The sequence below is a fragment of the Neovison vison genome, chromosome 11, assembly GCF_020171115.1.
Source record: "Neovison vison isolate M4711 chromosome 11, ASM_NN_V1, whole genome shotgun sequence".
NCBI lineage: Eukaryota > Metazoa > Chordata > Mammalia > Carnivora > Mustelidae > Neogale > Neogale vison.
Window position 1 is genome coordinate 169031150 of NC_058101.1, and position 24167 is coordinate 169055316.

Genomic DNA, 24167 nt, shown 5'->3' on the forward strand with positions numbered 1-24167 from the left:
GGAAAAGGGAGGGTGGTAAATGGTATTCGAATCTTTTACTCTACATTTTCCTTATCCAGAAGTATAAACTTCTTTTCGTATGTTTGTTAGCTGCTTGAAATTCTTCTGTTTGTTAACTGTGTTGGAATGATCAGAAAGTATAATCTTAGGAACATTGTTCCCAGAGTTATAATTTGAACTTTGGTGTTCCTTTCATTTAGTGCCTTTATACAGTTTTCTTATGTTTTCTGTCCTTTGTCTTGTTACCTGTAATTTCAGGGTGCAAAAGGACAAGAGTATGTGCCCATCTTGATTTTCTTTCTTCTATAAGTTTCAAGTAATGTAAGGATGTTACAGTTTTCAGATGGCTCCTTTACTGTTGTTTTTTCTTTGAAATGGGAAGGAAAGCTTCTCCACCTTTACTATCCGCCTTCCTTTTTCTGGCAGCTGTCCATTGCATGTGAAGACTTGCTGGGTGCCATCCGTAGGTCACCAGGTGGAAAGGGGATAGCTTTGCATGCTTTATGTGGAGTTAAGAGACAAACTGGGCTCCCAAAAGATTTCCACTAACCAGATATCCTATCAGATGGGAGTTGAAGGTGTCAAGGTGCTAAGAACCTAGGTTGTTGCTTTGAACTGACTTGGTAAACTTGGAATTAATAATAAAGTGTATGCCTTTTTGAGTGTCCTACAGTCTCGAAGGCATGGTTTCATCTGTACCATACCTTACTGATTGAAGAGATTGTTCCAGGGTTTTTGGTTAAAAATTTAAATCCACCTCTAGAGATTGTTTTTTGCAGCTCGATGTAGAAGTTTTCAGTGCTGAATTTCTTTCCTGTGTTTGTTCTCTGGTGCTTAAGAATCAGTAGCTAATGATTGATTGAAATCACATTTCTTTGCTCTGCTGTGTGGAAGGTTTATACCCCATAAAAAGATTCATATATTGCAAGCCTTAAAACGTGATGCAGCCTCAGAATATGTGAGCTACTGGTATTCTGTAGAGGTAGCAGTGCAAATATGCTATGTTGAAATTTTTTTAACTTTAAAAAAAATTTTATCTTGAAACACTTGTAGATTTATATGCAGTTGTAAGAAATACTAGAGACATCTCACATCTCCTATAACCTTTATCCTGTTTTTCTCGGTGATAATGTCTTGAATGACTGTAGGAAACAGTAACACATCCAGAAACTTGACACCGACACAATCCAGACTTTATTTAAATTCCCATGTTTTACTTAGACCTATCTGTGACGTTGTCAGGTAGAGGAAATGAGAAAGAAAGAGAGTGTATGCATAATTATTTGTAGGTAATGTTACCATACATGTAGTTTGTAATGCCACCATCACAGTAAAGATACAGAGTAAGTCCGTCACAAGAATCCCTACTGTCCCGTCCTCTGCTCCCAGCCTCTTCGTCAACCACTCATCTGGTCTCTCTCCAGTGATGTGGTCATTTCAAGAAGGTTTTGTAGATGGAATCATATATATGTTACCCATTAAGAGTAGATTTTTTTCACTTAATCATAAATTATTTAAGGTGAATTCAAATTGTGTGTTTTACTAGTTATCCCTTTTTACTCTTCAGTTGGTATTACATGCTGTGGACATGCTTCAGCTGTAATATCCACCCATTGTAGGGTATTTGAGTTGTTTTCAGTTTTGGGCTATGATCAGATAAAGCTGCTAGAAACACGTATGTAAAGGTTTTGATGTGAAAATAGATTTTTCTTTCTTTAGAATAAATGCACAAGAGTATACTTACTGAGCAATTTATTGACTGTGTTTTGGCTTTTTTGATTTTTTTGACCATGTCGATGAGAATGAAATACCTGCTGTTAGACATTGCTAAACAATACACCTTAAATGGAAAACTGTCATCTTAAGTTCCTTTTAATTCTATTACAGTTGGTGTTTGAAAATACAATCTTTTGCCTTTGGAAACTGTGAGAATATGTTGAAAACTAAATTAACTTCTACTAAAAATTTTGGAGCGTTGGGTTTTCACTTATAACAGTATTTTTTTTAATATTATAATACACAATTCACCTGTCAAACGATTTAGCGAGTTTATACATGTGTCCATTAAACAGATATTTATGGAGAGAGGGAGAGAGAATCCTGAAGCAGACTCCCCACTCAAGATGAAGTCCAACGCCAGGCTGGATGCCAGGACCGTGAGATCGGGACCTGAGCTGAAACCAAGAGTTGTCCGCGCATACCATTTGGTTTAAATGGTAAAGATGTTTTTTAATTCCCAAGATACCCATTGAAGGGCAAAGGTCAAAATGGCTTCAGATGGCCTTAGAGATCCAGGCTCCCTCTGCTACTTCTTGGCTCCCTAAGACTGGTTCCTCACAGTTGGCAGAAGACTTTCACCGGTAATTTGGGCGTCAGCTCCTGGTTTAGAACACTAAAACTTTGGTTCCTTGTAGTGTACACCAGGGAGAGTTTAGGCTACCATAGCATTTTCCAGGTTGTGTATATCAGAGTTCAGGCTACTGCACCATTTTCTAGGTTGTAGCTATTATGTTTATTGGTACCTGGTTTTCCCACTGCAACCTGCCTAAGGGATGTTAAAGGGCTGGTACCTATTACAGAGCTGGGGGAAAGGCTTAGGAAGTCATTCAGGTGAGTTTTAGGAAACAATCTTGGAGCTCTTTTCCCATAGACATAGAACTTGTGGTGGAGCAGAGTTGTCTGGCTGGCTCTTGCCAGTGAGTTTGCTGAGGGAATAAATGGTGGCAGTCTTCTAGGTGAGATGCTGTGCTCTGTAGGGTCCTGGGAAGGGAGTTAGGCACCTGAGCAAATAAAGAGTAGAAATGGCCACCTGCGAGGGGTTGAACAGTAAGGGGCTGTGTACGTGAGCACCAAGACAGATGGCTGAGTCTGCTGAAGTTTGTAATGGTGCATGAAATGTGCCTCTGATGACCTTTGGAGGTAGCTGATTGTCCTCGTTGACCTGCTTCCTGAGAACTGGTCCAGAACCTATTGACCTCCCCTCACCTGCCTCGTTAGTTCCCTCCTATGTCTGCAGTAAGCCTCAGCTACTGGCATGATCCTTCCATCCAGCATTGTATAAGACTAAGGAGAAGAAGGCCTCCAGAATTAACAGAGGCAAGTGACTCCCTCCCTCCCCTCATCAGCCCAGAGGCCTGAAGTTTTAGAGGTTCATTCTTCAAAAGAGAGAGTTCCAGTGTTCATGCTCTCCGTTGGCATATGAAAGTGCTCATTTCCCAACATACTCACCAGCACAGGAGACCTTTTCATTGTGGTTCATCTGTTGTGTGAAAAATGTGACCTTACAGTATATTTGTTATTGTATTCCTCTTATTTGGGGGCTGAAATTAAGGATCATTTTTATATGCTTAAGAACCATTTCTAGTATCTTTTACAGTGAACTGTCCAGGTAAGGAATCACCTTTTTGGCCATATTAAAGTGATAATAACACTATTAGGCTCTGCAAGTCCTTTCTATCAAGGAAGGCAATGAAAAGATTTGAGATGGGAGGGTGACTCATTCTCGATCAGATTGAGAAATTAGCCAAATGACCCCACGTCCTTGGGCATGCAGGGAATCCTGGCCAAAAAGATAGAGCCTCTGGGTAGATTTTGTAAGAAACGCAAAGAAAGTTTAAAGTGACAATCAGGACAAGGACCTTCCTTTGAGCTAAGGGTGAACCCAGGCTTTAGGAAGATGGGACCAGGCCTGCCTAAGAGGCCTGAAGCCTCCGTCCGGGGCTCCTGAGGCAGCTTTTGTAACCAGAGGTGGGGCCCCACCTTGGAGCCCTGGGGACCTGGTTGCCCTGAGGCAGCGAGTCAGCAGCCTGTCTGCCTTCTTCCTCTGCATGGGCTGGCATGTGCAGAGTGCTTCCCAAGTAGGGTGTGGTGAGCATCTTTTCAGGTTTTGTTTCAACATCCAGCCTGTTGTGGATGATACTGTGTAACATACAACAAAAATGATTTCCTAGAAATAAAATGCAAGATAACCTGTAAACTACAAGCTCAAATGATTTATTAGGAGAATCAATAGACACCGAACTCCTATATCACATTGCAGTACACTTCTAAATGCTGCTCACGTTTTGTTCTTAAGATAGTTACACTTTAAGCAACAGGGCTATAGAACACAGATTTTATCTTCCTTTCCCCCTTTTATTCACCATCTCCTTTACCAAAGCTCCTCACACTGGAGCTGAATAAGTCCATTTTGGGGGCAATGTTTGCTCGTGCCTTCCTCTCCTGCAGTCGGTCTGTGAGGTCAGTTTATAAGCATAGAGACTTTTACCCACACAGGTTGGAGATGAAGGGAACATGGTAAGAAATACGGCTTTATTTTATTTTATTTTATTTTATTTCATTTTTCTTGGACATTTATCTGCCCCATATTCTGACCGAAAAATATTATATCGTCTTGATCTCGCATGTTGACGTTTAGCTGAGTCCTCAGTAGTTTGCACCTGGGCACAAAAAGCATATTTCAAAGAGGAACATTAAGATCTGATGTTTTGATGTAAAACACTTGTCCATCCTGTGTACAATCATAGGACATTTTATGGTAATCTTTAAAGATTTTATTTATTTATTGGAAAGGGAGAGCATGAGTGGGAGAGCCAGAGGGAGAGGGAAAAACAGGCTGTCAGCCGAGCAGGGAGCAGATCCTGACCTGAGCCAAAGGCAGATGCTTTACCGACTGAGCCACCCAGGTGCCCCAAGGGACATTTTTATTTCTAAGATCTTTATTTCCACCATTAAATCATTAAATAGATTGTAGTTACTTTGGTTCCAGCAGGTTTAAGTTAAAAAGAAGACAATGTGAAAGTCTTGATTTCTCCCATGAGTCCACAGGAAAATTACTGACCCCAAAGAAGAGCAGCCGAATCCTCATTTCCTCCTCTCCTAGGGCGGGCTCTGCAGCGATGCTTTCTGATCTCACTAAGCGATAACTTGTCTCTGTGTCTCTGTCTCAGGATATTTTGCTCGAGTCTATGGCGTCAGTCAGCTGATAAGGGCATTTCTGCAGAAGACAGAATGTCATTGTCAAATTCTAAATCTTGGGACTGGGATGGAGACCACCTTCTGGAGATTAAAGGTAAATGAACATTCGCCCTCTTCTTTCCCAAATTGTTTCATTTGTGAAGGTGCCTGCGTGGTTCAAAATGTTAAAAATATATTAGTAGGAGATGCAGTGACCACCTGTCTCCTACACCTGTCCCCAGCTACTTGCGCCTGCTGCTGCCATCAGCCACATACTTGATGTCACCGGGGCCCCGGTGAAGGATGGGTGCCTGGCTTCTCATCCTCTGCTGTTACCAACAGGGGTCCTGATAAAAACCCTTGTCGACGTGCCCTCTGTATGAGTGGAATACCCTGACAGTGGGACTGTGAGCGCTAGACCCTGTTGTCTGCTGTATTCACAATCACGAAGATTTTATTGTCAGCGTGACAGTATCTTCAGTACAGTTTAGAGACGTGCAAGGCTGGTGATAGTGATATGTACAAAGGCCTTTCATAGCTTCTCCCTGATTTCATCCTTCAGCTGCTCGGTTAACGATCAAGAACAGTTTTAACTTCTCTCACAGGAAATGAGACGGTTCCGGTTAGTGGCAGAACGAGGACCGAATAGACTGTAGGTCCCGCAAGTCCTGGTTGCTTCTGTGTTTCTCTGTACAGAGCCTTGCGCTTGCTCAGGGGGGTCTTTGTGATCCATCAGTCAGTGGTGCCTGCACCTCAGTGGCCATTGTGTGACGGATGGAGCTGGAACAGAATGCAGGGGCAGATCGTGTGCAGTAGGAACAGATGCCACTGGAGAAATGCCTCCTCTCAGCCCCACATCCTTTCAAATTGGTCCCGAGGTTTGTTTTTTCCTTCGTGGCATATACTTGGGTTGGTCAGGAATACATCTGACATTTTCATTTCTGGTCCAGGTACACTGAGACTTAGGTACCCCTTCCAAGGATAAGGTTATCTGCCAGTAGTAAGGAGGGCAAATAGCACAGGGTAGAAAATATTTAGTGGAGGTGTTTTGGATCAGGCCAAAAGGTTTTTTAAAAAACTCAAGTCTCCTTGAAACAAAAGAATGCCTGTTCCAAACATCTTCATGTTCATTCCCTGCTAGAAGGTAAAACCTCCTCACTTGACAATGGCAAGGTCTCCAGTATCTTGTAGGTCTTCCTTAGCATAGGAAAGTTCTTTTGAAACCCTTCCCTGTCCTTACCTCCCCCACCTTTCAAGGGTGTATCAGTTCCCCCCACAACACTGATGCCACGCTTTCTGTGCACGGATCCTGTCCCCGTGCTTTAATAAAACCACCGTTTTGCACCAAAGAGGTTTCAGGAACACTTTCTCAACATCGGCTCTGGACCTCACCCCACCAAACGTCACCTACATTCCAAAACTCTATGACTGCTCCCCTGTCTACCTGCCGCTTGGCATTATTTCTATCATTTCCTACAAATGATAGCAAAGGAGGCACTGCTAGGCTGTAGGGGACAGGCTTCAACTCTGGAAACAGGATCAGTGTGCACTAAGATCATAGAGTGGAGTAGCAACCAAATTAAACACAAAACAAAGCCACTGAGTGAAAGAAAAGTTATGGGGAAGGACCCCCAAAACCTCAATAGCAAGTTTAGAAAATGAGAGGGGAAGGAAAAGCATTTTGGTTCACACACACTAGAAGAACTGTCACATGTGCTTTGACCAAACAACACTCCCCATTTGACCCAGGTTTTGGGGGAAAAAACAAAAAAGCAAAAGCTGTGGAAGACTCACACTTTGGTATCTCATCCAGAATAAACAGCAAGTAGGTCCAGTACAGCCAACTGCCCTAAGGACCTTGAAAGTTGTGCCCCAGATAACTGGGCATATGACCATCACCTCCAGGAGCTCTCAAAACCACCAGGGAGTGGTTCCTATTCCAACAGCCAGAAGGTCTACAAACCATGGCATTCGCTGACATTTCATAATGGATAATGTTTCCTGTCAGTCATTAAAGCAGAAACCAAAGAAACTTGGAGAGGATCTGCATCCAAACCCAGAGGGAGAAAGGAATTTTTAAAAGCTCTTTAAAATAATAAAAAGAAAAATAAACTTAAAAGTCGGCCCAACGCGTTTCCACAGTTCTTTTCTCCCAGAGGCCTGGGTTTGGAGGCAGCAGCACCTCTACGGTCCCTCTATGGATACCAGGAACTCTGGAGGCAGATCCTATTGGCCCAGACATCCCCTTAATTCTTTCCTGCAATTAGGCACATGGAGGCTGAGGATCTACAGAGGTAGGACACCCCCGAAAGGCAGAGAACACCTCCCCCAGAGCACAGCGTCCACGGGGCCTCAGGCACATCAGTGCCCAGAGTTTTCACCCAGGTCAAACCCTGATGCGGGGGGGCAGGGGAAGGCTCAGGTGCAGTCCCCCCAGGGCGATGCTGGGCGTGGCCAGGACAGAGGGCGGTGGACACCCCCTGCAGAGGGCGTCTTAGAAAGGCCAATCCACCAAGTAGCTCTTCCCAGACTCTGGCACTGGCCCAAGCTGGCCTCCAGTCTGTGGCTTGGTGCAGACCCAGACCAGGACCCTTTGTGCCTGGTGCGTGGTGGTGGCAGGGGACGGGAGCACGCCACCAGGAGAGCCGCCAGCCCTCCCGTTCCGGCTCCTGACCTCACCTGGCACAATCCCGGCCTGAATGGGCACATTTGCAGGCCAGGGTCTGGTTGGACAGCTGCTTCACGCAGCAGAATTGCATCTTCATCGTGGCGATGGGGTGGGCAGCGAGGCTCCCGCGGGGCAGCTGCCAGCGCAGTTCCTACCCCTATCCCCTGGACTAGCATTAGTCAGGACTGGCAAGGGGGGTGGAATCGGGCCTCTGCTGCTGCACAGCTGCCACTCTGTGCGGGCGGAGGACCCGCGGACCAGGCATGTCCACCATTCTGCCCAACCGCCTGCCTGGTCTAGGCGCACTGTGGGAGGTGATAGAGGCGTAGCGTTGGCAGTGGCCAGTGAACCGCCAGACAAATCACGACCAAGCTGTCCCTGCAGAACTGATGGGGCAAGAAGGGACAGGGCACTCTGGAGCCACTGGAGGCTGGAAATACACAAAGTCTCCATGAGGGCCATCCTCTGTGCAGATAAAGACCTCTGTGAAGTGCCCTGAGGATCCACTCTCCTAGCTGGATGGATGTGTGTGACCCTATAATTTACACCAGAATGAAAAATGTACTATTGGGTGGAAAGACCATACCACAGGACTTTGTGTATTGTGATCCCACTTAGGGGGAAGTAGAGGGCCATGTGCATTTTCTGGGGGCAGGCACCTGGGTGCAGTCAGGCGGGATCATGCACTAGGGGCACACCCAGGACAGGCACCAAGGAGGACAAGGGGCCCAGGCCTGGTTGGGAAGTTGTGGGGATGTGCTGTGGGGACAGGGACCCGGACCAGTGGCCAGAGGGCCTTGGCTGTTTGGAGCTACCTGAGCAGCAGAGGTGCGAGGGAGTGAGCGGCAGGAGGTGGGGTGGCAGGGTGGAGAGGTAGGAAAGGGGCATGCAGGCATTGCCTGGAAAGGTCTGTATGCTTAGGCACAAGGGAGCTCTGGAGAGGGGGTGGGGGAGGGGCATGCAGGCATTGCCTGGAAAAGTCTGTATGCTTAGGCACACCTGAGCTCACAGGAGGGGACGGGGGAGGGGCATGCAGGTGTTGCCTACAAACCTCTGTAGGCTTTTGATTCTTAGCCTTGTGCAGCTTGAGGTTCTGGGACACCTGGCAGGGTAGTCCGACTGGGCTGGACGCTTTTGTACCGCGGACCAGGACAGTTGTATGACCGTCAGATGTTCTCCTGGGCTGGTAGGCTGGGCTCTGGCCTAGGCCATTCCCTAGGGGCCGTGGACAGCAGCCAGACCTCTTTGGCCAGGGACATCAATATTAAGAGACATGTGCTGGGGAATGGGACTTTCCCTGGGGATGCCAGGGATTTGGCAGATGTCATCTCAACCCAGACACAGATCAGTAGACTCCTCCGTGAGATTGAAACATTGGAGGCTGAAGTGACTCATTGGAAGAAGTTGTGCCAGTGTTCCACCCAGGGACCCAATACCATCGACCCAGAAATACTGTGGAAACTGAAGAGCCACATCAGGGACCTAGAGCAGCGGCAGAAGCGGGAGCTGCACAAACATCAGCTGGAGGTGGCGGGGTTGCAAAACACCCACCGGTGGAAGCTAGCAGACCTTAGTGACCGGCACCGCCAACAACTTAGAGACTATCAACGGATGGATCGGCTCTCCAAAGAGGAGATTGGGAAACTCACTCAAATTATCCAGCAAAAGGATTTGGAAATTCAGCATCTTTCTAGGAATATCTCTGCGGCTTCTCACTGCCAGAATGGGCCCGTGGAACAACTTCAGCGCCAATTGCAAGAGTGTACTTTGAAAAGCGTACAGGTCTTGGTGGTCTTAAATGAGAAGACAAGGGAGAATAGCAATCTGAAAAGGAACTATCACAGAATGACCGGTCGACTTGCTGCCGAAGAAGCAGAACTCCAGAGGATGCAAGAGGAAAATCAAAAACTGCCCACTAGAATAGAAAGCAGTGGCCTAGAGTTGTTTAGAGAAACGATTCGGAATTTGTCACACATTATTCGAGAAAAAGACCTGGAAGTGGATGCGTTAAGTCAAAAATGCCACACTTTAAGGACGATCCTGCAGACACCCAGCACTGGTCATGAGGTTGGAGGAGTTTCTATTGATCAGTTCCAGCAGCTTCTACAGGAACGGGACACATTAACACAGCGGGCGAAGATCATGGAGGAGTGGAAAGAGCAGGTGCTGACCACAGTCCAAAATATGAAGCGTGAGTCACCCCAGCTTCAGAGAGATCTGCGACAACTCCAGGTGTGGGCTTGCACCAACAGCGAGGTTTTGAAACCACAGACGACCTCTCTTGACCAGATCCACACTTACCAAGGACATGAGATAAACTTACAAGAGCTAGAGAAGGAACTGGCACAACTTCAGCTCCGCATTGAGAAGCTCTGCAATGCCAAGGACCTCCTTTTAGGGAACCTTGACGTGGTTTTCCTCCGGCCCTCCAGCGACTCCGCAGAGGCAGCCAACTCTCTGAAGGAGGTGAAATCTGACCGAGTGAGTGAGTCTTCTCAGGTGCTCCTAGAGGAGGTAGAAGAGCTCAGAAAATCAGGGCAAGGAAAAGATACAATGATTCAAACCCTCCAGGAAGATCAGCAGAGACAGATTTCTTTAGGGGCTGCTATGGGGGAAGGAGAAGGGAAGCCACAGGAACACAGCGATTCTGATTCCCACATGGAGCAGCAGAAGGAGAAACAGGCTGTTCTACAAGATTTCCCTCAGCCTCAGGAGCTCCGAATCCCAGCGAAAAGTGAGGAACTGCTTTCTTTCCAGGAGAAGCTCAGGGGCCAACTGAGTGAGAATGAGCTGCTGAGGCAGGCATTCACCAGTCTGAAGGAGAGGATAGCAGATTTTGAAATGGTTGTGTGTCGGCTGAAAGAGGAAAATGCAAAGATGGTGGAAACATGTAGAGAAAAGGACATGGAAAATCAGGCCTTGCAAGAGACAAATCGGCTGCTTTCAATGATGCGGAGGGAGGAGGAATCCCAGCTTGCCACGATGAAAGAGAAGGCACTTGCTCTGGAGCAACTGCTGCGGGAGAAAGAACAGGGTGAGAGCGGGGAATTGAACCGGCATGTAGACGCAGTTCAGTCAAAGCAGGAAAAGGCAGTTGTGGGTCAACAGGAGAAAGATGATGTCGTGTTGGCACAGAAACAGAAAGAAACGGAAACCTGCGCCCACCAGAAGGAGGGTCACCAGTTACATGAGAGAGAATTGCGCTTAACCCAGGAGCTGGAGAGAGGGTGGCACGTCACTGAAGAAGCCCAAGATTCTCGTAGCCTGGAACCTTTGGCTTCAGAAAACCAAGTGGCTCATCTAAGAGAGGAAGTGATGGTCCTGCAGGGAAAACTCGTTTTGTCTTCTGCTGCCATAGAAAAGGGCAGCCATGGAGCCAGTCTGCAGGTAGAGTCGCTGCGGGAGCAATTGTACGTGGTCACCCAGCAGAAAGAGGAAGCGGCGCTCTGGTTTGCCGCCTCCCAGGAAGAGGGAAGGCACTATGATCGAAGGCTAGTGAACCTCAAGCTGGAACTCGCTGAATGGATGGAAAAGGCAGACACCCTAGAAGGAAAACTGAAGTCGTTACACGGACGATTGCATCAAACAAATGCCGACTTGGAGGAGAAGGAGGACCAACTCCAAGAGTTCAAGAAACAGAATGAGGTTCAACAGGAAATACTGGAGGACACACAGAAGAAAATCTTGACATTAGTAAGTAAGGCTGAAGGAATGGTGGACAAAACCCTCCTAAGGAGACTCTTTGTGGGATCTTTCCAGGCAGCTGATGCAGAACGGCAAGAAGCGTTGAGGTTGATGGCAAGCACACCGGGGATCCAAGAAGACCAGTTGCGGCAGCTGCGTGGTCAAGAGCCCGCGGGTGTGCCCAGTGGGGTGACTGGGGGGCATGGATCCAGAAGCGCCCCCAATGCACCTGGGAAGCCAAATCACCAAGCTGTGGCCAATCATTCTTTTTCAGGACTTTTCGTCCAGTTTCTAGAAGCGGAATCTCATTCAGCTTTTCCATCGCCAAACTCCTCTGCTCATGACGTGAAACCCCCAGATTCAGGAGGAAGGGGAAAACTGCCTAAGAAACAAGGCCCACCACGACTGAATGCTACCCTGGGATCCAAACCCAGAAAAAAAGATGTCAAGCCCCGAACAACAGCTGTGTCTCTTATTAACCCACCTGGACCAGAAATTGGGCGGAGCACCTTCTTCTAAATGTTATCTCTGATTCTTTACCCAGATACACACCCTACATACTGTCACCTGCCAAGAAGATTGGAATGGCGGCCAAAGACCTCTCAAAGAAATAGGTGATCCAGAGACGAGACCACTTACTGAGACCTTTTGAGTATTAGCAGGTTCAGATAGAGAGAAAAGGTGAATGTTTTACTTACAAATAAATATTTTTACATTGCTGTAAGTCACAGACCTCTTAAGAAAAAAGTTTCCTTAGTCTGGAAGAGCAAACCTTAGAGTACCAGCAATGTTTAAAAGCACAGCTCCAACAGAGGAGCAGAAGCCATGTACTCCCGCCAGGAAGGAGGGGTTAAGCAGTCCATGTCAGGCCAAAGAAGAAAGGGAATTTCCCTGAAGCAAAGGGAGTTTTGGCAGCTGCCAGGGAATATTCCTCAAAGTCTCCATCTCGAGTTAGACTAACCCCAGCTGGCTCCAGTTATAGCCATTAATACAGAAATGAGTAAAGGAGAAGCCCCCACATCTATGAGGAGAAACAGAGAGAGGGAAAGTCAGAGTCCTCTTACCTAGGGGTGGCCTAGCAACCTGGGTTTACTAGAAGGCTTATTTACGTAATTATCACCCAATATGTCAGGAGGGAGTTGACTAGCTCACTCCTTCAGGCAAACACATTCTGCAAAACGCCCTTAGGTCGGGGTCCTGGTGTAGAGCAATGATGGCTTAGGTATAAACAATGAAGGCACCCTAGGTTCATTCACCCTGTTTCCTGTACAGGAGCTCTAACTGATAGATCCCACTGAGGCCATGCAATGTTACAGGAGCTCAGTCCTCTCCTAAGTTTTGCCATCCAAATATTTTCAGTGGGTTCAAAGGCATCCCACGGTAGAGTCCTTGGGACTGAAGAAGCCTACTGAGGCCATGCTCCCAGAAAAGGAAAGAAGGTCCATTACCTAATCCCCTCTGATGCCTGGGTGGTGTCCCACACAGGATATGTCAGAGCTGCCCATATGTCAAAAGCCACCCTCAAGAAGGCGTCCCTCAAGACCTCGCTATTGATCACCATTCTACCTTCTCGGGAAGGCATTCCTGCCATAAAAGGCCCTGGAGAGGTGCCGGCGTCCCTCTTCTTCCCCATCGCATACTAGGCTACAGATGGGTGCCCGGTGAAGGGACTAGGATATTGTGCCATCCTATACTCTACAAGTTGTGGGGCTGCCCTGCCATTTTTAACCCATGGGAAACAACAACAACAAAAAAAAAAAAGTTTGGCAAGGGGAAATTACCCAATTTCATATCTTTAAGTAGTTTGGAGAAGACACTGACGTGAAACAGTAAAGACTGAAACCCATCATGGTCTATGTGACATTCCCACACATGGGGTCCTTACCGCCCACTTCCCTAGGAAATGATCCCGGTTGTGTTTTAATACAATCGGATACTGGTTTTGGCCATCTCCCAGTGAAGGTCCCACGGCAGGAAGTGGCTAGGCCAGGCATGTGGAGGAGATCACATTAGATCATTCAGGAAGAAACCTCACATGGGAGTCTTAAGAATGGCAGCGGTCCTTCCTGGTGACTTAGGTGGCTGTCCCGTGCCCAAGAAAGCCAACTTTATGTAAGAACAGGAATAAAGAGACGACATCAAGTTTCTGGGTCTTATTACCATTCCAGCCAGCGTACTAACTTCCAGCCAAAAATCTGATGTTTTCTTCCCTGTGGATTAGCCACGGGCGAGAGGATTAAAGCCTGAGCAACTGACATGCAAGTGTTCTAATAAGACCATACTCCTTGAAAAGCCCTGAAGTGAGAGTAAAGGAAGGAGCGAGAACGAACTCACCAACTTTGGACCAAAGCTCAGAGTCCAAATGTAAAGACTCACAGCCCCAGCTGGATGCCAAATGATGAACTTCTAAAACGTAGGTGAGGTTTGGTGGGGTGAGGTCTGGAGCTCAGTACCAAGAAAGGATTCTTGAGGCCTCTCTGGTGCAAAATGGTGATTTATTAAAGTATGGGGACAGGACCTATGGGCAGGAAGAGATGCTGCCCTGGGTTTCTCAGGAGTGGTCTATTATATACTTGTAAGGTGGGGAAGGGATTAGGGATGGTGTCAGTCTCTAAGGAATTTTGGAAGCAAGGTTTCTAGGACCTTGAGGGGCCAGCTATTTTTGGGGGGAAAGATTATTCACTACTAGTTGTAAAACCTTTTTGTGAGACCCTTTACATGTCTATCAGTAGGCCATATGATTGGGAATGATCGTCAACACTATCTGGGAGGTTTAGAGATAAAGTTTCCAAAGGAATTGTTAAAGTGCTCACAGGGTCCTGGTGAGGGGTAGGGGGGTCCGTCAGGCTAGGACTGCCCTTTGCCCTTAGCAAGCCCTTAAGGTGGGGTAGTTGAGTCCCTAGAGGAGAGTCACTCTGCCTGCTTTAAGGATTTGTCAGGAGGTAAGGAAATTTAATAATGTTTCTTCTGCCTCTGTTTCCCACAGCAGTATGATTTTTATCACAATATGATAAAATGAATGTAAAACTTCTCACTGCGATTTTATACTGATTACATATTGAAATGATAATATTCTGGATATAACTGATTAAACAAACTAAATTTCTTAAAAATGATTTCAACAAAGGACACCTGGGTGGCTCAGTCAATTAAGCTTGAGCTCAGGTTGTGAACTCAGAGTCATGGGATCAAATTTCACATCCAGCTCTTTGCATACCAGGGAGCCTGCTTCTCATTTCTGCCTGGTCTGCCTCCTCTGCCTGCCCCTCCCCCTGGATTGTGCATGTGCCCACAGGGGCTCTCTGGCTTGAGAGCACATCTGCTGGAGCTCTTGCTCTCACTCTTGCTCTCTGACAAAAAATAAATAGAATCTTTAAAAATAATCATTTTGCCTGCTTTTTACTTTCTCAATGTGGTTGATGAAGCTTGCAATTTCATGTGGCCTGCAATGTATATACTTAACATTGGACAACACTGGGGAGTCAGACATCAAACAGGACATTTGTCATACCAAGATCAAAAAACTGCTTTAAATTTACATACACAACACGTTTTAGAGGATAAATATACTCTCCAATCTCAGCTAAGAGCTATGTAAATGCTAACTTGGTGTAACCAATATAAATAAAACTTTATGATCTCAGTGTAACTGTTATTTAAATTTTAAGATTCCAGAATTAGATTTTTGGAACTTATTATGAATACAGTTTTTCAAACGACAAAAGTGATACCAGCTCATCTAAACTATCGACATTATAGAGAAGCATACACACACAAAAGAATCCAAAAGAATCCACCATGCTACTGCTCAGAATATTTTGATCACTCATTACTTCCAGGTAAATGTATTAAGTGATATGAAATATCAAGGTGGGATCATATGTTTTTCACTTTGAAACTTGTTTTATCTAATACTGTGAACACTTCCTTTTATTAGATATTCTTTCTAAAACTTCACATTTTACTTTGAAATAATTACAGATTCACAGGGTGTTGCAAAAACAGTATGAAGGCCCATATAATTTCCACCCCATTTCCCAGACAGGGTTGCATCCTCTGGATTACAGGACATCAAAACCGGGAAACTGACATTGGGACGCATGTGTACCATTTTAGGTCACCTTATCACAAGTGTCGATTCAGGTAACCACCACCACAATCAAGATCAGATTTCATCAACACAAAAACATTCCCTCTCAGTAGCCCTTTCCAGTCACAACCACCCACCCCACCCCCAACCTCATCAGCCCTAACCCTTTGGTGACTGCTAATCTAACTTTGTGATAACAAAAACGTGAATGGCTGCCTACAGTGAGTGACCTGTACAGATTGGCTTCTTCCACTCAGCATCATGCCCTTGAAATCCACACTAGTTGCTGCATGCATCCAGAGTTTGTTCCTTCTTAAGTGCTGAGAAGTATTCCATCTGGTATGGATGTGCCACTCATGTACTGAAGGACATCTGGGTTATTTCCAGTTTTACCATACGAAAAGTAAAGCTGACATTATTAAGACCTGCAAAATATTTGTAACTATTACACAGTTTTGTATCAATTCCCTGACCTCTATGTAGACTGTTTTGTTTGTTTGTTTTTAACATGCAGCAAGAATTACTATCAAACTCCACTTTTTGGGCCACAGACCCTTGTGGTCTTAGCAAAAGATCTGCCCCTCATGAAGCACACTACCAACATTTAATGAGTGCATTGGCCAGGCAGCTATTTTTTGTTGTAATAAAGATGTAACAAATGAATTTACACAGAAGATGTATATGCAGAGAACACTAATTCCTAGTTCAAATGCTGGGTCACAAGCTAAAAATACTTTTAAAGGAATTGCTACCAACTGGCCTTCAGAAAATCAAAGCAGCTTATCTTATCCACCAAGGCTGTTACAATGTCCACTTCTTACAAGATGCACTAAGATTTTTGTAGTCTTTAAAATCTGACTTGCCAAAAATGTTGTTTTGTATTGAATTAATAGAAGTTATATATTTCTCATGTTTCTGGACTTGATTTGTCATTCTTTGACTATCTATTCATATTCTTTGGCCAACATTCTATTGAAAGGTTAGTTCACTAACCTATCAAACTTGGCTCTAACATATGTTACAAAGAAATAGCCTTTGAAACTACATGTATCTGAAATCCAACACACATATTAATAGACCAAGACAATATCTGACTTTTCTATGAGGACGATAAAAATTTAGTAGATATGGTTCCCCAATTGATAAGTGCTCTTCTACTACACACAATGTTTTTATTAAGATATCGCATCTAATTCCAGCTCTAAGTGAAAAAAATTGAATGTAGGGATACCTTGGTGGCTCAGGCACTTAAGCAACTGAATTCAGCTCCCATCATGATCCCAGGGTCCTGGGATCGAATCCCGCATGCGGCTTCCCACTTAGCATGGAGCCTGCTTCTGCCTCTACCTGCTGCTCTCCCTGCTTGTGCTTCCTCATTCTCCCCCACATCTCCTGACAAATAAAATCATTTTAATTAATTAATTAATTAATTAATTAAAACGTGAATGGATATCACTTCTCTTAAATTCCCTGTGAAATACCAAAACATCAATTTTCTGTAACATCAAAACTATCTTCAGTTTCATTAAGAAACATGGCTGGCCTCTCTTTTGCATTTAAGGTCATCTAACCAATAGTTCCCAGTAGTGCTCTTTAGACCAGCACTAGCAGCACTAACATCACCTACTAACTTCTAAGAAATAAATGCAAATTCACAGGCCCCACCCCAGACCTACTTCCTAAAAAAAACCCGGAAGGTGGTGGGTAGAGCCAGAAATCAAGCAATGTGTTTCAACAAGCGTTCCAGCAGATTCTGATACATAGGAAATTTGGAGCACCACAACATTAAACAAATTTAGTAGAAAGACATTAAATCAGGATTGCCTTCCATACTTTTTCTTTTCATGAAAGACTTCGGCAAAGTTAATCACGCCACAGATACTAAGAATCAAGAGACATATTTTAATTCTCCCCCAAAACAAAACAAAACGAAACAAAAAGAAAACTGGAAACTGGATGTAAGCTTTATTTCCTACAAAAAGGAATCCCTAAAACTATGAAGTGATCACAAAAAATTTCCTTAGAGAAGAAAAACCCAAAATGAACCAAAGAGAACCAACAGGTCAGAACTGATGTCTTTCAAACCAGAGACTCAATTAGTATTGTATCATACACTGCCTGATACCCCCATTCCTACACGGAACTACAACCTATAGCACTTTCAATATTCAATGAACTAGCACATTAAACAGCACCTAGAAAACTATAATTATGCAAATATTTGTGGTCCAGGGAATAAACAAATAAATTGGTCAAATAAAAGTAATTCTACATGGGCAGAATAAAAGTGACCTTTATGTTGTTTTGTCCCCTAATTTCTTCTAAGCATGTATTACCACCTTCACAACCAAAAGAAAGGAGAATCAGGAATATATGGAATGATACAGGAAAATACCCTACAAATACATCCGTTATTTTTTAAATTTTACCAATGAGCTGATAATCTCTCTCCTTCATGGGATCAAAATTCAAAGAGGCTTTGGTAGTACCAGATAAACCGAGTTCCAACCTTCATGCTTATTAAAGTTTGAAACTCAAAGTGAACACATGGCTACTAACCCAGTTACAAGCAGGTAGCTACCTCCTATCCACCTGGGTAAGTGCCCCATTTTCCTCCAAGTAAGACCTTCTGAGCAGGGAGCCTGATGTGGGGCTCAATCCCAGGACCTCAGGATCCTGACCTGAGCCAAAGGCAGATGCTTAACCAACTGAGCCACCCAGGCACCCCAAGACCACAGAACGGTTTGTTTTTTGTTTGTTTGTTTTTAAGATTTTATTTATTTATCTGACAGAGAGAGATCACAAGTAGGCAGATAGGCAGGCAGAGACAGAGAAGAAGCAGGCTCCCTGCTGAGCAGAGAACCTGATGTGGGGCTCGATCCCAGGACCCTGGGATCATGACCTGAGCCAAAGGTAGAGGCTTAAACCGCTGAGCCACCCAGGTGCCCCAGAACAGTTTGGTTTTGACTGATGTTCATTTTAAGCTGAATTTTTATTTCCTGAAACCTGGAATATTCTGGCAGACTTATGATATTCGACAACTTTTACTTCTAGAAAAGAATGAACAGTGTATAAACCTTCTACTGTACATAGGAAATCTCATTTCTTCTCAGAAAGCAGTAATCAGGTATATTTTCTCCCTGACTAACCACCAAGTACTCGATAGATTTGAAGATCCAATACAGGCTGATAATACTGGCATTCTACATCCCCTTTAATTACCTGTTCCCCGCAAAAGCAACTTCATCTTAAAATGTATTGCGAATGCTCTTAATATGAAGTTTTAAGTAAGATTTTTTTAACATATCCCTTGTACCAGTTTCTTCTCTTAACCAAAGGATCATTTAAATAGTTTTTCTAAACTGAGAAAGCGGGGGAAAGGAGAGCATTATCTAATCCTGTTGAAAAATTAAAATTTCCCTTGTTTACCTTATGATTTCCACTATTCCTGATTTCTGACTAACACTGCAGTTTTCTTGCAGTGTCTTTACTGACAATTCTTCTTGGACACGACAGTCAATCACGGCATAGAACTGAAATTAAAAGCTCAATACGTGGAGTGAATGGTCAGGACTTCCATTTAACAGAATTAATCCACAGTCCTCAACAGAATATACTCTGTGTACAACTTCCAACTTATAGGTATATGAGCACTAGACAACTTACACGATGGACAGCATAACCCCTCCATCGATACCCAACATGTTCTGTTCCCATTCTTAAACTGCCTTTTGACACCAGGTCACGTGCACACCCATCTAGTTCCTCAAAACCGATTTTGCGCATGATGGACCTGCGCTTCCTCAGCAGACTTTTAAGACTTTCTCGGCCACGTAAATAACCAAATGGACACCCCAAAAGGATTAGTAATCATCAGAGTTTTTGCTCAGGTCAATGTGCTCATGCTCTGAAGCTCCACACCACTCCAGGAAGTACTTTCAAGGCACTGCCTACAGCATCCAAGACTCAAGTTCTGGGTTTAATTTCCAGCCCTGGTGAGAAAAACAAAATAAGAAAAACAGGCATACTACTTTTAAGGACACACTTCATAAAGACAACTTTCCCCTATCCTAGTAACATTACAGACACAGGATTCAAGCCCTAGTATGAAAGCTTATTTATTACATAAAACTTCCAAATGGATGGAACAGTTTTAGGCGGATTCCAACTAAAACTCATCTTCATGTATTCTATACACATTTCCTGAAGCCCTGTCACTGCCAGGCACTGTACTACACTGTTTAGAAAAATAAAGATGTGAAAAGAAGGTCCTGCCCTCAGGGGGCACCTGTGTGGCTCAAATCAGTTAAGGGTCAGATGCTCAGGATCTCAGGGTCATCAGATGGAGCCTCATGTGGGGCTCAGAGTCTGCATGAAGACTGCTTAAAACTTTCTCTCTCTCTGTCCCCACCCTCCCTCCCTCCCTCAAAATCATTAGGTTGTTTTGTTTTTAAAAGGTCCTACCCTCAAAAATGGTAAAATGTAGTAGGTGATCCAATAAAACTTCTGTTCAAGTGTTAAATGAATTGTACATGATTTGGAGGGTGAGGTAAGCCAATAAAAATACAATTCGAGTGTTACAAAGATGAGCTACACCTGACTGGAGTGATGAACAGGCTTCCTGAGACATCTAGGAGTCCAAATGGTAGTGAGGCAGGTCACAGAAGCAAGGGAAAGCATTTCAGAGAAAATCCAGAGGAAGAGTAGGTGTGAAGGTATGGAAATGAGGTCCCATGGTCCCAGCCCAAGACACAAGCAGTTGGCAGGTAACACAGACCCCTATATGTGGAGGGCACATGGGGATTGGTGGCAGTCTGCTTGCAGAAATCCTAAAGGAACATGAAAGAACTGAATCAGGAGCCCCTCGTGATGCTTGGCATTTGGACTTTATTTCAAAGGCAATGAGAGGGGCACCTGGGTGGATCAGTGGCTTAAAGCCTCTGCCTTCGGCTCTGGGCATGATCCCAGGGTCCTGGGATCCAGCCCCACTTCTGGTTCTCTGCTTGGCGGGGAGCCTGCTTCCTCCTCTATCTCTCTCTGCCTGCCTCTCTGTCTAATTGTGATCAATGTCAAATAAATAAGTAAAATCTTAAAAAAAAAAAAAAAAAAAAAAAACAGAAAAGAAAGAGGCAATGAAAACTGCCACGTAATTTAATTTGACCAAGCAGAGAGAGTTGGATTTGCTTGCCTCGGGCCTGGACGCATAAGGCTGGTGATGGTTATATACAGTAAATGGTAGTTACCAGCCTGTGGGGTGAAGTGGAAAGGTGTGGATGACCTCTGAAGTGAAGGAAGAGCTTAACAAGGATGGAGGAGGGAACAAACAACTAACTTGTATCGGCATGCCCAACAAGCGACCTCCAAGAATCATAAATCCCAGGTTCAGTAAGGCCTTTCCCAATGTACCCACAGAGACTAACTTTCTCTCCCATGGACCCATTTATTCCATGGGTGCGCCTCCCACCACTGAAGACCTTTTTGTCTCACCTTTTCAACATCCGTTCAGTTCCCTGAAAGCAGGCATTTTCTATCCACTTCACCAATGACATGAAAGAGCAATGACTGATAGAACTCTACAACTGAGGAGGCAAAAGCTTTCTCCATTTATGGGCTGTAGAAAAGTTCCACACACCAGGCTTGATCCTTACACTACAGCTGAAAGAAGACACCTTGGTTCAAGGATGCAGGTAATTAAAAGGCACCAAGGAGCTATCCTATTTCTAGGATGTCTAAGGGTCTACACGCAGAGTGGAGCTCTAAAATAGTGTGAGGATGAAACAGCAGCACTGGTAAACTCACAACCACGCACACAAACACGGATGACTCTCCATAAGGCAGGCCCAGGAGTGCATCCAACTGGATGACTCCACGTACACCAAATTCAGGAACTTGCACAACAGCTCCCCAGCAACGGAAGTCAAGAACTGTGGCAGAAGTGACCCTCACGGGGGTTATCACAGACCCTGGGGTCCTGGGTGTAAAGTCACATGGTGTGTTCCCCTTGTGAAGGTTCCTCAAGCTTTTGGCTTATGATCTGTGCACTTCTCTGTATATATGCTGCGGTTCAAAAAGTTTACTTAAAGGGGTGCCTGGGTGGCTCTGTGGGTTAAGCATCCAACTCCTGACTCTGGCTCAGGTCATGATCTCGAGGTCCTCGGATGGAGCCCTCATTCTGGCTCCTGGCTTAAGTGTACCTGACATTCTCTCTCTGTCCCTCTGGCCTCCCCTGCCCCCACAGAGACTCTCTCAAGGAAACAAGTATCTTTAAAGAATAAGTAATCCTTAAAAACAAACAAACAAACAAAAAAAAACTAACAAACACAAAACTCCCTTCCCTTAAAAAGAAGGGAACATCCCCATGGGGAGGAAGACAACACAACCAAAAAGGCCCAGGTGACAGAGCCAAAGAGAAAATGAGAGCCAAAAGAATAGAGCATGTTTCAGTTCAAACTGCAAAGGAGACATCCAGGGATCCACTATTACCTGAAGTTCCTATGAATTGAGTTAGTGCTGACCACTTCCTCACCCAGCTGCCTTTTACCAGAATAGTTTTGTTTTTGTTTTTGGTTTTGGTGTTTTGTTTTTTGTTTTTTGTTATTTTTTTTTGTAGGGGGGCATAAAGAGAGATAGAAAGCATACAAGCAGGCAGAGAGGCAGGCAGAGGTGGAGAGAGAGGCAGGCTCCCCGCCAAGCCAGGAGCCCGATGCGGGACTCCATCCCAGGACCCCAGGATCATGACCTGAGCCGAAAGCAGTGGCTTAACCCACTGAGCCACCCAGGCGTCCCTACCAAAAATTGTTTTTATTCATCTTGGAATTTCTTCAGCATTAACTGAAGCACAGGATGAACCTACGTCACTCAAACCTCCCATCCCAGCAACTAATAGCATACACTGACAAGTTAGCTGGCCTGGCCTCAGAAAATGGCAGGCAAATAAGGAAAAGCAGACTAGCCTCTACACAAAGGTCTCAACTTCACATTATCCCCAACCCAATGAGCTAAACGGCAAAGCCTACAGTAATAACCTACAGAAGTAACTACCCTTGCTCCAAAAGAAAGGAGATTGTGTGCTGCCCAAAAAGACTAATGTGTACCTTAACACTGTCTAGAAAGACACCCATCACCACTGCAGAAGATCATCAGAAAACAGACACAAACTGACCATTCAGCTTTCCAAAAAATTACACTTTCTTTATCCAACCCCAATGTTTATCTTCAAACACAAGAAAGGAAGAGACATTTGCCGCTCAAGACAGGAAAAGCACAACAACCAGCATAACTGTACCTCCACCACCAAATCGCTCAGGAGAAGAAAACGTAATTCAGGACAGGCAAATTAAAACCATTCTACACATGGTCAAAAGAAAACGTCTAAACTCCGCCAATCCACAGAAAAATCCCTGCTTCCTCTCTTTTTGAGACCATCCATACCAATAACCCAATGGATACAAGTGGCAAACCAATCCAGCCCGTTAGAAATGAGAAAAAAACTTGGTAAACTCAACAAGTTGGAAAGAGGACCTCAAGGAGAGCCCTCCACCCTCTCCCACACCTTAAGCAACAAAAGTCCTCCCATCAAAGCTAAGCCAGATCTTCAAGTACCTGGTGGAGGTGCCTTCCCTCACATGGCAGAGGCTGCCTATGAAGGCTTCAGCGCAGCTTCTGAAGGTGCAGATGCTCAAACCCCAAAAGCCTTTCTCTACAGCAGGTTCTCTGGTCATTCTGGCCTTCTGAGGAGTGAGGAGTGGGGGAAAGGGGAGGGAAGAGACAGGGATCCAGTTAAAAAGGAGGAGAAACAGCAAAACACAGGCACTGGTGAGCCCTAGCAACTTCCCAGGCATCCAGTGCTGCAAACTTGGCTTGGAGACCACCCACCCACCCTTTCCAGGGACCCAAACAGGGACCTGGGAGTGCACGGGGTGCCCCCAAGGGCACCCCACAACCTCAGGGCCCAGACCCTGCTACCTCTAACAGGAGGCACAGATGGCAGCGGCCCAAGAGAGGCCGCGGTGGGCGCGGTGAGCGGGCAGACTTGTGGACTGCAGTGTGGGGCTGTGGGGAGCAGGGTGGGGTGCAGCAGAGGAGATGCTGGCTGGATCGGACGGGGCGCTGCAAAGGCAGCCAGAGGCCCAAGGCGGGGAGTGGGCTGGCTCCTTCCCTCTCCCCTCCCAGGCTGGCTCCCTTCCTCCCTCCTCACCAGGGTAAATCTTCCTTTCCCTGGGAGGAATGGCCAGGGCGGCGGCAGCGGCGAACAGCCGCTGAGGAGCCGGCGCCAGGACTGCTGCACCAGAGCAGCCAAGCCTGAGAGGGAGCGACCCGGACCGCTGCCGCCACAGCCTCCCCCAGCCCGGAGAATCTCAATTTTAGCATTGTGCGCCTCCCTTCGCCCTGGGGAGCCACGGAGACTTGTCGTCGCCAGCCCCTTCTCACCACCAACCCTCCCTCCCCTTCCACCCTCTCAGCTCAGAGCAGGTACCTGGTCGGGCTGTCCTTATCGCGCAAGGACAAGGGTTGGCTGTACACCCGCCCGCCCACCCCAAAGCCCAAAGTGGCGCCACTGGAAGGAGAAATGCCATCCAGGAATTCCTTCCAAATCTGCCCCCCTCCCTTCTCAGCGCCTGTCCTCAGCCCTACCTCTGCCCTTCCTCAGTTGCTGGCCCTCCCTGGAGCTGCCGCTGCCGCCTCTTGCGCAGCCCCCGCCGAATCTGCTTTGCTGTCATCTGCGTTGCTGGCATCTGCGCCAGATCCGCCGCCTGAGTTGGCAACACT

The 24167-nt window shown here is 45.7% G+C and overlaps 1 long non-coding RNA gene and 1 other non-coding gene across 2 annotated transcripts; both read right to left on the reverse strand.

The window, feature by feature from the left end:
- Nucleotides 1-3977: 3977 nt before the first annotated feature.
- Nucleotides 3978-6337, reverse strand: LOC122889832. Its single transcript, XR_006380981.1, has 2 exons — nucleotides 4841-6337; nucleotides 3978-4439 (listed from the first exon to the last, which is right to left on the reverse strand). It is a non-coding gene; the product is annotated as an uncharacterized LOC122889832 (long non-coding RNA).
- Nucleotides 6338-15904: 9567 nt separating this feature from the next.
- On the reverse strand, nucleotides 15905-16054 carry LOC122890800. Its single transcript, XR_006381222.1, has one exon. It is a non-coding gene; the product is annotated as a small nucleolar RNA SNORA62/SNORA6 family (small nucleolar RNA).
- Between the last annotated feature and the right edge of the window lie 8113 nt (nucleotides 16055-24167).